We start from the raw sequence: 8,781 nt of genomic DNA on the forward strand, positions 1-8,781 counted from the left end.
TTTCTCTTTGTTGACTTCCCATTGAATAGAGCAAACAAAGAACAGCAAACGAATTTTTTTAGCGTGAAATGGCACCTTGGAAACGAGGATACATTTGAAATTGTTTGACCGATACTTTACGAGTTATCGATCACTACAGCAATATACCAAGGAAATAATGGATTTCTTTTTACCCAAACTTATATTTTATGGTCTATGTAGTTATTAAGAAACCTTGAATTTTTAGATTCACAAAATTAATAAACAAAGAAATAAAATAGTGCGTTTCGTTAATAGAACGAATGCTAATGAGGCGGACGGCAAGTCTAAAATTAGGAGGAACTTCTATTAAGAAATATAAGTCTCAAGGTACCACTGCTGTACAACTCGGTGGCCAATAGACTCCTCCAGGAACTTGAATATATTAGAGGAAAGATAATTGCATACACCGAAGATATTTGATAGCAATCTCGAGTGAATACCTTCCAATATTGTCTGAACTCCTATCTACAAATATTCTTAACAAACTAACGAAGATTTACCATTTAAGCTGGGCCATTTTTCATTAAGTTCGAAGATCGCAGCCCTGGAAGTCTTTAGTTCTTGGAAATCAGCAATCTTCTAAAATTTCTGAAGGGTTCATATTAGTTTTAGGGAGATCAAGACAAGATCCCCATGCGATATCACAATGAGCTATGAATACGAGTGAGTATCATAGTGGACCGCCGCTACAACCTAACCTTACCTAGGTAAGGACTTTTCAACAAGGTTCTACACCAATACACTAATCACATACCGATCTGTAATGACTGATGAACAATAAAGAAGAGACAAACTTCCTCACAGTTGACTATTTTTTAGGCCAAAATACGTATTAAGAAAATTCAGAGCGGATATTGGCATGGGTTGATTCTAGTATAGTTTAATTTGCTGTGGCTATGGAAATAATCCTAATTAGCGATCAGCGCCACTTTACTACCAGTGTTCTCGTATGATGCCTTTTTTTCAGATCCATTTTGTGAGGTCCAAGTATAAAGGTAAACTTTTTACCTTTATGTCTGAGATTTCATTAATTTGCTGTGAGAAAGGCTGACTGAAAGAGTAAAGTCTTGCTCTAGCTGGGACATTCATTCTGGACATTCGCATTAATAGTGGAAAATACTTTCTTTCTCCCTCTCCGCCTGACAGATTCTGAAGATGGATTGGAAAGACAGGTTAATTCTGGCTGCATGGTCCGCCACCTTCCGCTGACCTATAAGGGTTTCTGTGATAAGTGAGTTGCTTAGGTGAAAGCCAGGTAATAGTTTAGTTTAGTTGGTGGAAATTTATTTCGACAGGATCTCTCCATTAATATATAATTCAGACTTCCAGATGTCGCTAGTACATTTCAGGCAGAAATGTTCGAGATTAATTAGCAGGAGCCTTTATATTCAATTGTGTATTATCCTTTTAGGTGTGACAGCCAAGCAGGCTTGAAGCCCTTGAGTTTATAGATACTACCCAGCAAATTAAACAAGCCATGTGTGACTTTCCTCGCGGCCACTTTGACCGATTGTCGATATACTTTCTTATCGAACTCGTATGTACGTATGTAGCTTTGAAGACACAGTGAAATTGTAGGCCGTTGTATGTCTGAAGAATTAACCAGACAGGTATTACTTAACACTGTAATCACAATATATATGACAACATTGGATTATCAGAAACATAAATCAATTAAAATTACTCACCGGATGGGGTTGATAGCGGCAGATAGAATGAGTGGCATATTCAAGTAGCTTTCGAGTGCTTTTCACCACTCATCAATGACAGTTTCTTGCTATTTATTTATTTTCTTAATTGCCAAGTGTTTAGGTTTACGTACCGAACATAAATTCTTAATTACACAAACAACAAAGCACAATGTTATTGACAATGACAGCACAACGTATCATCAATCAATTAGATAAAGGAACAAACAAACGAGCCATCAGATGGAACAATACTCCTATACATGCACAAGTAGCTATGTATGTAGAGCAAGCAAGGATTAAACTACAATTTAAACAATAACAGTAACGAACGCTTGGAGTTTAACAGCTTTAGCCACAGTAACCACAAACAAAACCAAAAACCAATTTAAGTTGAAAATAAGCTGTCTTGCGTGCGCACATACAGGGTTTGATTGAAAAGTAATGAGCCTTATTTTTTTAAGCAGTTTTATTAAACCTTTTGGCATATACAACTAATATTCTTCAAAATAGGACCCTTGAGCATCAATACACTGCTGGTAGCGGTCCTTCCACTGCAAGAAACATTTTTAAACTCATCCGCCGGAATCGTGTTCAATTCGGCTGTCACAGTTTTTTGGATCGCCTCGATGGAGTCGAAACGTCTCCCCTTCAGCTTTTTTTTCAGGCGCGGGAACAAGAAGAAGTTCGGAGGGGACAGGTCTGGGCTGTAGGGAGGGTGGGGAAGCAACGGAACCCCCATCTTGGCCAATGCAGAGGTGCAGAAGAAGGCGGTGTGCGCCGGCGCATTGTCGTCATGAAGGGTCCAATTGTTGACGAGGTCGGACCGAACCCGGGCGACGCGGTTTTTCAGCCGAAGGAGCACTTCTTTGTAAAATGCCGCGTTTACAGTGCTTCCTGGAGGTTCAAGCTCCTTGTGGATGATGCCGCGAGAGTCGAAAAAGATGATCAGCATGGTTTTGGATTTAGACATGTGCGCCTTCTTGGGTCGTGGCGACTGGCTCGTGTGCCACTCCGCCCTCTCTCTCTCTTGCCCTCAAGATCGTACTCAAAGCACCAGGTTTCATCTCCTGTGATACAATTGTCTAAAGTATTATCCTGTTCGTTTAGCTTTACGCAAAATTTGATCGAGTAACGCTGCTCCAACGATTGCTGCATTTTCGACACTGCAAAATCCTAACACACTTTTTAAACAGCTTTCACGCGCGGAGCTATGTTGACTGCACCGCTGTTGCCAGCGAACTGGGACCGATTTCTAGGGGAAAGGGGAAGGTCCAACGATCATTTTCCCCCACCTGCCGATTCGGCTGATCGCTCATTATTTTTCAATCAAACCCTGTACACACATGTAAATACTTGTGCTAACCGGGAGCCAGAAACTAAGCTATGGGCACACTTTTTAGGCTCGTGTATTTCGCCAATTGCAAGCCAGTTCATGCAAAGCGTCACAGTGTCAGTCACAGTCTAAGACCAGTTTAAAATTAGGAGAAATTAATTTGCAATTAAACTTTTTACAAACAATTTTTTTTTGTTTAAGTGTATGTGGTTCCCTATATTCATATATTTTCGCCTCGATCTAGACCTGCAGTCCGATATCATAGGTTCATTTTTAATAAATATCCTTTCGTGTTTTCATATACAATATACCTGCAGGGATGGTCATCAAGATGGATTGAAATAAACTGTTGGAGTGGAAGGGTACAATATGTATTAGTAAGTGACATATGTTTACCTGACATTAGAGCTGTAATCAAAGCATCAATATTGGCTTCAACAATTCCAATAAGCAAACAATAAACAATGCATCAGTTTACAAACGAAAACTACACAACTCCTGTAGAACTACAAAATATAAAAAGCAAAAAAAAAAAAAACAAAACAAAACCGAACTTAGAATTGAACAAAGGCAACACAATCAAGCAAATCAGAAAATAGATTGAGTTGATTGATTGCTGAGTTGCTCGGTAAAAATAAGAAAATGTACATACTTACAGCTATACGAGTCTATACAGAAACCACAATTCAAAAGCTCTTAAAGTGTTGCACTGGTTGCGTGTAACTTGAGCTCCTCAAGTACGCAGTCCGCTAACGTCGAAATGGATGCCTGCTCTTTTCTCGCTGAAAAGCACTTGAGCCAAATCGACCCAATTGATTGTTGTCAGCATGTTAAAAATTAATAGCTCTCCAAAGCATCGTGTGTGGGTTTTTTTATTTTTTTGGAAAGGGGCTTTATCTATGCTTTGATTGTTAATGGAAGGTTGCGGTAGATGTACTACTAGCATAAGTCAAGTGTAAACGATTCCGTAATGTAGTAAAAATGTGGTCTGAGTATGGTAGCTGTGAGAAAAATTCCATTTCGGGAAAAATATCGAAAAATTGATGTGTGTCCGGCGGACTTTGTCGACATCTTTTCCTATTTCGGTTGCACCATTACGTCAGACTACAACTTTCCATCAACAAGTGCCTCTGCATCATCTATTGAATATTCTGTCCGAACATCATCAGCAACCGAACTGAAACCCGCAAGAGAGCAGAGGTCACGGCAAAAACAACAGCCCAATGCCGTGTACGCTAGAAGAGCCTTGTTGAGTGGAGTGAACAAAAAAAAAAAAACAACAACAAAAAACTTTCTCAACAATTTTTAGTATTTGTACTATTTTATTGAGTTTTATTTCCTCCTATCCTTGCCCTTTGTATCGAATTAGTATCTAGCGATCCTCGAAATGTAGGTCGCTAGATACAAAGGATCCATAAGATCGGCCAGATGATATCGGGCTTGAAAACCCATCTGCTTTATTATTCAGCACTATCATAGAATCCGTCGTGGACTGTTTTTCGTAGAAACTAAGAAATTGTAATCATACAATTCGAATAGCTCCGAACGTACATTCGAAATTCGTAGAGTAGCATTCACTGAATACACTCGTAACCTCAAATCTTACAGTTTCGTAAAATCTTTCTACGACAACGTTAAACTAATGGCCAAAAATTAGAACGAGTAATAAAAAGAAAATTTAAAAGGAAAAAATAAGAAAGCTGTAAAATATAAGTCCTATATTAACTAAACTATAAACAAAAAGGAATTTTTTAAGTATATGTACTTTTATTTGATTTTCACAGGTACAAAGTTGTAGCAACACGGCAGCAGTATGCCACTTTGTTGGAGCTAATAAAGGAGAAGCCAGGGATTGCTCAGGGATTCTCCAAATGCTCAAAGGAAGAGGTAGCCGAGTTTTGGCAAAATATTGCGAAGCCGTTTAACAGTATGGGCCCACCAACCAAAGATATATCAAGCTGGAAAAAGGTAATAAAGGGCTATAAATACATTATCCGTTTGCACAACATATCTTTATTTCAGGTGTGGTTAGATTGGAAGGTTTATATAAAGCGAAAATTGTCCGAAAACAAGAGGGAGCAAACAACAACTGGCGGTGGCCGATAAAGGGTGATTTTTTTAGAGGTTAGGTTTTCAAGTTGGCACTACTTTTTTCGTAGATGGTCTTTTTGACAGCTGTCACTTGATTTATGCTCAGTTTGGTTTGCCATTTCATAATGAATAGACTTACACCTGAACAACGTTTGCAAATCGTGCAAATTTATTACGAAAATAATGGTTCGGTTCGCGCGACGCATCACAAGAAAATTTTGTTCAGCGATGAAGCTCACTTTTGGTTGAATGGGTATGTCAATAAGCAAAATTGTCGCATTTGGAGTGAACATAATCGACAAGCCATTGCTGAGACGCCGTTACATCCTCAAAAAGTCACTGTTTGGTGTGCTCTATGGGCAGAGGGAATCATTGGTCCATATTTCTTTAAAAATGAAGCCGGCCATAATGTTACAGTCAATGGAGAGCGCTATAGAGCCATGATTAATGACTTTTTCGTGCCTGAATTCGACGATGTTATATGCCATACAGCCAACGCAACAATCGATTTATTGAAGGAAACTTTTGGTGAGCGCATTATCTCGCGCCGTGGACCTGTGGCGTGGCCTCCAAGATCGTGCGATATAACACCGCTGGACTATTTCTTGTGGGGATATGTGAAGTCGCTTGTCTACGCAGATAAGCCCGAGACGATTGACGTCTTGGAAGAGAATATTCGGCGCGTTATTGCTGACATACGGCCCCAATTGCTGCAAAAAGTGGTCGAAAATTGGGCCTCTCGGCTGGAATTTATTCGAGCCAGCCGCGGCGGCCACTTGCCCGAAATCATTTTTAAAACATAATGCAAACCCTTATCTTTATAATAAAGCTAAATTCTTGGCCATAACATTAAATTATATACGTTTTATTTCATCTTGAAAACCTAACCTCTAAAAAAACACCCTTTATAAGCAGCACCACTTCAATGAAATGGAAGAAGAAGTCATCAGACTGACCACATTAGAGACCAGCACAGGCACAGCAAGTGTGTGTGTGTGTGTACCTGCTACTGTCGAAGCAGAGAATAGTGGATTCGATCCGGACGTATCCATGCTGTCGAATAACTGCAGACCTTCTATCACGAGATGTGCACCAACTGCCCAAAAGCGAGTCGATACAAGTGCTGCAGATCTTATTAAAGAGCAGCTAGCGTTTCAAAAGGACTTCCAAGCAAAGAGTCGGCAGTATTTTGTACAGCAAGATATGAAGCTAGACTATCTCGCTTCGACTATGCAGCGAATGTATTCGGCACTTGAAAATATGAGCGACTTGAAAGCAGCCGACCTGAAAGAAACGCGTAGAAACATGGAGTGCTTGAATGCGGCCAAAAATCAAATAAAACAACAAATGTTAGAAGTAGAAAATAAGAGCCTCGAAGCGTTGCCAAAAAAAAAAAAATTAATACACATATTTTATTGAAAACCACAAATTTTTTGTGCTAAAATTTATTTTATTTGTCACTAAGAACAAATTGTATACTAGTGCTCTACATATAGATTGTCTAATATTTGAAGCTGCGTCATTATAAATGGATGATGTCAATTGTTCTTTCTACAATATTTCGAGCCTTTGCGTGTATGTTGTTATAGTTCATTTGGGGGCTGCCCATTTGGGATGAACGAAAAGGTGCCATCAGCCAAGATTCCAAGGCGTATCCAGCGTCTCCCGTGCAACAAAGGCAGGTACCTACAATGGTTCGCCCATATCGAGAGGGTTGCTGCATCGCTCAATTTTGAGATTCCGTTTACTTCTCTCTTCCTCCATTAACTGAAATACACATGTCAACGAAAACATTTTAATATAAAAATCCAGCTAACTGGACAAATAACTTAAAGATTATTTGCCAAATTGCCTTCTGCGAAGTGAGCTGTTGTCGAAAAATTAAAATTTGACATTTGAGTTTGGCAGCACTTTTTTCGTGTTCACATGGAACCCACGGTTACAATTTTTTCGTATTCATAATAGACATTCGTATTCGTAGGTTTTCTACGACGGATTCTATGATAGGGCGGATTATAATTTTTGAATGAGTGAAGTGCAACGCTTAAATAGAATATGTTGCACCCGACTACAAACATGTCCTATGGCCTCTGCTTTCCCATTGTGAGTGTTAGGATGTTTAGAAACCATCCCATCCAGATATGTATCAACATTAGTCTGACATCTCCAAGCTGCCCTCTACAACATAGATGGCACTGATGGCATTCCAAATCGTTGGTACGGCACAGCCCCTCCAATTACCAATCGTCAGTGTTTGGGTAGCAAGAAAGGCTTCGGGTGGTATGAAATATTTTATTTTTTTATATCATTATTTAGTCTACCTGGTTTTTGCAACGTTTTTAGGTCATTCCAGAATTTTTTTACAAAACTCCTCTGTATATTTTGGGGTCAACCAAAAGAAATTATATTAAACCAGTTGTATCCGGCCACGCCTTGCTGTGGCTTATGCTGAAAACAGTGAACACCGTAAACGCAATCCCGACTCAGCTATTCCGATCAAACTGATGAGAATAGCTTAAAATACTGTTGAATAATGTTAATCATAGATAAATGAACTATTTGCATTAGTTGGTTTTTGGCTTTGGTTTATTAAACAATGAAAAATTGTAATCGGGGGTGAGTTTTTGTGCACGGTAAGGGACTGCGGTAAGGGACTGCGGTAAGGGATTCCGTGCGGTGTTCACTGTTTTCAGCATTAGTCTGGTTTATTATTATTAATAATTTTGTAATAAATTATTATTGATTTTTTAATAGAATTTTATGAATTCGTTGAGTAGCACAAGCAATACCAACTAGTGGAACAAATTTAATAATAAATTCGAATAAAGAAATACTTTACATCTGTCAAAGAGAGAAAATAAAAAAAAATTTGAAGGTCTTTTTTTGTTTTTTTTAGTTCGAAGCTATTTATTATTGTATATAGTTTCACTGACTATATTTATTTATATTTTTTCTAGGTATCTAATTTAAAGTATAGTAAGAAATTTAAAAAGAGGAGGAAGTTAATTTTATTTATCAAACAAAATATAAAAAAAGACACGAAAGCCTGAGCAGCTTGCTTCCCTCATAAATTTGTTATTTGTAAATTTTATTTACAACTAATTTTAACAAAAAAAAATATATATATATATATATGTTGCTTAGTACTTAAGAACACTTTATTGATAAACTGTAAATCGATTGCAAGAATCTGTGTGTAAGTACATACACACACAACCACTCACTCACTCGTACGAATGTTTCTGTGTTTCTGCTCGAGGTGATCTTCTGTCGCAGGCTATCTGATTGTGTCGAACAAGCCATAATAGCAATTCAAAGTCAACAATAAACAATGACAATTGAAAGACAAAAACGAGAATATCTGTTATTATCGGCTGAATTGTATTGTGTTGTTACTAAGTAGCGTTTGTGTGGTGGGCTGAGTGTGTGTCGATAACAATGGCCGACGCACAATGGAAATATAGACGAAGAGTGGATATCGACTAGACTCTAGAAGGCATTTAATGTATTTATGCATTTAGATATTCAATTCAATCACATGTGCTTGTATATTCAACCAACTTAAGCCTGAGGCACCGCTTGTGTGGCAAGAATCCGGATAATGCAATAACTAATCAAATTATTTATAATGAAATTTATTTATTA

The 8,781-nt window shown here is 38.2% G+C and overlaps 1 pseudogene; it reads left to right on the forward strand.

Annotated features, from left to right (window-relative positions):
- The first annotated feature begins 667 nt into the window (after window positions 1–667).
- On the forward strand, window positions 668–7,932 carry LOC129248669 (uncharacterized; annotated as a pseudogene).
- The last annotated feature ends 849 nt before the right edge of the window (window positions 7,933–8,781 follow it).

Source organism: Anastrepha obliqua, chromosome 5 (assembly GCF_027943255.1).
Source record: "Anastrepha obliqua isolate idAnaObli1 chromosome 5, idAnaObli1_1.0, whole genome shotgun sequence".
NCBI lineage: Eukaryota > Metazoa > Arthropoda > Insecta > Diptera > Tephritidae > Anastrepha > Anastrepha obliqua.